Source organism: Triticum aestivum, chromosome 5D (genome assembly GCF_018294505.1).
Source record: "Triticum aestivum cultivar Chinese Spring chromosome 5D, IWGSC CS RefSeq v2.1, whole genome shotgun sequence".
NCBI classification, from domain to species: domain Eukaryota; kingdom Viridiplantae; phylum Streptophyta; class Magnoliopsida; order Poales; family Poaceae; genus Triticum; species Triticum aestivum.
In genome coordinates, this window is record NC_057808.1 from 63,673,078 (window position 1) to 63,678,516 (window position 5,439).

The following is a 5,439-nucleotide window of genomic DNA, read 5'->3' on the forward strand; positions in this document are numbered from 1 at the left end:
CAAAACAGCCACCATACCTACCTATTATGACATTTCCATAGTCATTCCGAGATATATTGCCATGCAACTTTCCACCGTTCCGTTTATTATGACACGCTCCATCATTGTCATATTGCTTTGCATGATCATGTAGTTGACGTCGTATTTGTGGCAAATCCATCGTTCATTATCTTTATACATGTCACTCATGAGTCATTGCACATCCCGGTACATCGCCGGAGGCATTCATATAGAGTCATATTTTGTTCTAAGTATCGAGTTGTAAGTAAATAAAAGTGTGATGATCATCTTTATTAGAGCATTGTCCCAGTGAGGAAAGGATGATGGAGACTATGATTCCCCCATAAGTCGGGATGAGACTCCGGACGAAAAAGAAAAAAAAAGAAAAAAAAAAAAGAGGCCATAAAAAAGAAAAAAAGGCCCAACTAAAAAACAAAAACAAAAAAATGAGAGAAAAAGAGAGAAGGGGCAATGCTACTATCCTTTTACCACACTTGTGCTTCAAAGTAGCACCATGATCTTCATGATAGAGAATTTCCTATGTTGTCACTTTCATATACTAGTGGGAATCTTTCATTATAGAACTTGGCTTGTATATTCCAATGATGGGCTTCCTCAAAATGCCCTAGGTCTTCGTGAGCAAGCGAGTTGGATGCACACCCACTTAGTTTCTTTTTGAGCTTTCATACACTTATAGCTCTAGTGCATCTGTTGCATGGAAATCCCTACTCACTCACATTGATATCTATTGATGGGCATCTCCATAGCCCGTTGATACGCCTAGTTGATGTGAGACTATTTTCTCCTTTTTGTCTTCTCCACAACCACCATTCTATTCCACCTATAGTGCTATGTCCATGGCTCACGCTCATGTATTGCGTGAAGATTGAAAAAGTTTGAGAACATCAAAAGTATGAAACAATTGCTTGGCTTGTCATCGGGGTTGTGCATGATTTAAATATTTTGTGTGATGAAGATAGAGCATAGCAAGACTATATGATTTTGTAGGGATAACTTTCTTTGGCCATGTTATTTTGAGAAGACATGATTGCTTTGTTAGTATGCTTGAAGTATTATTGTTTTCATGTCAATATTAAACTTTTGTTTCGGATCTGAACATTCATGCCACAATAAAGAAGATTACATTGATAAATATGTTAGGTAGCATTCCACATCAAAAATTCTGTTTTTATCATTTACCTACTCGAGGACGAGTAGGAATTAAGCTTGGGGATGCTGATACGTCTCCAACGTATCTATAATTTTTGATTGTTCCATGCTATTATATTATCTGTTTTGGATGTTTATGGGCTTTACTAAACACTTTTATATTATTTTTGGGACTAACCTATTAACCGGAGGCCCAGCCCAAATTGTTGTTTTCTTGCCTATTTCAGTGTTGCGAAGAAAAGGAATATCAAACGGAGTCCAAACGGAATGAAACCTTCGGGAGAGTTATTTTTGGAACGGAAGCAATCCAGGAGACTTGGAGTTGAAGTCAGGGAAGCTTCGAGGTGGCCACAAGGCAGGGAGGCGCGCCTGCCCCCCTGGGCGCGCCCCCACCCTCGTGGGCCCCTCGTGGCTCCCCTGACCGACTTCTTTCGTCTATATATGTCCATATACCCTAAAAACATCAGGGAACAGAATATATCGGGAGTTCTGCTGCCGCAAGCCTCTATAGCCACGAAAAACCAATCGGGACCTTGTTCCGGCACCCTGCCGGAGGGGGGATCCCTCACCGGTGGCCATCTTCATCATCCCGGCGCTCTCCATGACGAGGAGGGAGTAGTTCACCCTCGGGGCTGAGGGTATGTACCAGTAGCTATGTGTTTGATCTCTCTCTCTCGTGTTCTTGAGGTGGTACGATCTTATGATGTTTCTCCCCCTCTACTCTCTTGTAATGGATTGAGTTTTCCCTTTGAAGTTATCTTATCGGATTGAGTCTTTAAGGATTTGAGAACACTTGATGTATGTCTTGCATGTGCTTATCTGTGGTGACAATGGGATATTCACGTGATCTACTTGATGTATGTTTTGGTGATCAACTTGCGGGTTCCGTAACATTGTGAACTTATGCATAGGGGTTGGCACACGTTTTCGTCTTCACTCTCCGGTAGAAACTTTGGGGCACTCTTTGAAGTACTTTGTGTTGGTTTGAATAGATGAATCTGAGATTGTGTGATGCATATCGTATAATCATACCCACTGATACTTGAGGTGACATTGGAGTATCTAGGTGACATTAGGGTTTTGGTTGATTTGTGTCTTAAGGTGTTATTCTAGTACGAACTCTATGATAGATCGAACGGAAAGAATAGCTTCGTGTTATTTTACTACGGACTCTTGAATAGATCAATCCGAAAGAATAACTTTGAGGTGGTTTCGTACCCTACAATAATCTCTTCGTTTGTTCTCTGCTATTAGTGACTTTGGAGTGACTCTTTGTTGCATAATTAGGGACAGTTATATGATCCAATTATGTTATTATTGTTGAGGGAACTTGCACTAGTGAAAGTATGAACCCTAGGCCTTGTTTCAACACATTACAATACCGTTTACGCTCACTTTTAACACTTGCTACCTTGCTGTTTTTATGTTTTCAGATTACAAAAACCTATATCTACCATCCATATTGCACTTGTATCACCATCTCTTCGCCGAACTAGTGCACCTATACAATTTACCATTCTATTGGTTGTGTTGGGGACACAAGAGACTCTTTGTTATTTGGTTGCAGGGTTGCTTGAGAGAGACCATCTTCATCCTACGCCTCCCATGGATTGATAAACCTTAGGTCATCCACTTGAGGGAAACATGCTACTGTCCTACAAACCTCCGCACTTGGAGGCCCAACAACGTCTACAAGAAGAAGGTTGTGTAGTAGACATCAAGCAGTTTCTGGCCGTTGCCGGGGAGGTGAGTGCTTGAAGGTATATCTTTAGATCTTGCAATTGAATCTTTTAGTTTCTTGTTTTATCACTAGTTTAGTTTATAAAATAAAACTACAAACAATGGAATTAAGGGTGACTCATATGCTTCATCTTTTTAATGTCTTTCGTGAAAATGATGGGAAGGAAAATTGTGCTCAAGTACTAGAAGAAGAATTACATAGAATGCTTGGCATAAAATTTGTGAATGATGAGCATGATTACAATATTGTTAGTATGAATTCTTTGAATACCCATGATGCTAATGATATGCAAAGCCACAAGCTTGGGGATGCTATGTTTGATGAAGATGATATGTTTAGTCCCCCAAGTTTTGAGGAGCAAATTTATTATGATGAAAGCATGCCTCCTATTTATGATGATTATTGTGATGACATGTATGCTATAAAGAATAAAGATAACCATGAAACTTGTCATCGTGATTTTAATTTTCAATTGGATTATTCTTTACATGATAGTTATTTTGTTGAGTTTGCTCCCACTACTATTGATGAGAATAAATTTGCTTATGTGGAGAGTAATAAAAATTCTATGCTAGTAGATCATGAAAAGAATGCTTTATGTGCTGGTTATATGGTTGAATTCATTCATGATGCTACTAAAAATTATTATGAGAGAGGATCATATGCTTCTACATATTGCAATAATATCAAGTTTCCTCTCTATGTGCTTAAAATTTTAAAGTTATGCTTGTTTTGCCTTCCTATGGTAGTTGATTATTGTTCCCATAAGTTGTTTGCTCATAAAATCCCTATGCATAGGAAGTGGGTTAGACTTAAATGTGCTTGCCAGGTGTTTCATGATGCTCTCTTTATGTTTCAATTCTTATCTTTTAGGTGAGCATCATTGAAATCATCATGCCTAGCTAGGGGCGTTAAACGTTAGCGCTTGTTGGGAGGCAACCCAATTTTATTTTAGTTTCTTGCTTTTTGATTATGTTTAGGAATAAATAATCCATCCAGCTTCTGTTTAGATGTGGTTTTGTGCTTTAATTAGTGTTTGTGCCAAGTGGAACCTTTGGGAAGACTTGGGTGAAGTCTTTATGATCATGCTGTAAAAAACAGAAACTTTAGCGCTCACAACAATAGCTAAAACTTTTTACTGGAGAGTGATATTTAGTTGATTCTTTTTGCAGATGATTACTAGACAAATTCCTCAGGTCCACCAATTTATTTTAGATTTTTTTGAGTTCCAGAAGTTCGCGTTAGTTACAGATTACTACAGACTCTTCTTTTTTTGACAGATTCTGTTTTTCGTGTGTTGTTTGCTTATTTTGATGAATCTATGGCTAGTAAAATAGTTTATAAACCATAGAGAAGTTGGAATAAAGTAGGTTTAACACCAATACAAATAACGAATGAGTTCATTACAGTACCTTGAAGTGGTGTTTTGTTTTCTTTCGCTAACGGAGCTTACGAGTTTTCTGTTGAGTTTTGTCTTGTGAAGTTTTCAAGTTTTGGGTAGAGATTCGATGGACTATGGAATAAGGAGTGGCAAGAGCCTAAGCTTGGGGATGCCCAAGGCACCCCAAGGTAATATTCAAGGACAACCAAGAGCCTAAGCTTGGGGATGCCCCGGATGGCATCCCCTCTTTCGTCTTCGTTCATCGGTAACTTTACTTGGAGCTATATTTTTATTCGCCACATGATATGTGTTTTTCTTGGAGCGTCATTTTATTTTCTTTTGTTTTGCTTGCTATACGAATAAAACACAAAGATCTGAAATTCTTAAATGAGAGAGAGTCCTCACATAGCTACATAATTATTTAACTACTCATTGATTTTCACTTATATCTTTTTGGAGTAGTTTGTCATTTACTCGTGTGCTTCACTTATATCCTATGAGTAAATGGTTGAATGATTTGAATGTCATAAATCTGAAATTATATATCCTTCATATGCCTTTCCCATGGGGAGTAATGACTTCAGATATAAGAAGCAGAGGTGGTAAATTTATTGAAGGTTAGCAAACATTGTATTGGTCACTTGAACAATTCATGAAAGAATATTGAAGGAAGAGAGATTTCACATATAAATATACTATCTTGGACATCTTCTATGAATGTGATCCCCATTAATTATTTTCAAACTTGATCAAATTAGTTGAAGTTGGACAAGGAAGACAACATAATGAGTTATGCTTGGGTATATTTGTATAGAAGTTATATTGTTATGGATCCTCTAACATGTGGTGCTTGCTATTTAGAATCCTTTGCTAGCCAAAATATCTGTAATAAGCGGGAATACTGCTTGTGCATCCAATTCCTTGAACCAAGTTTCTTCCATGAGTGTCCACCATATCCACCTATATGCGGTATTTACCTGCCGTTCCAAGTAAATTTGCATGTGCCAAACTCTAAACCTTCAAATAATAATCTGTTTTGTATGCCTGAATCGCTCATGTAGCAACTAGGGGCTAGCAGTATCTTCGATGCTAGGTGGGTTATTCTCACGATGAGTGGACTCCGCTCATCATTCACGAGAAAATGGCT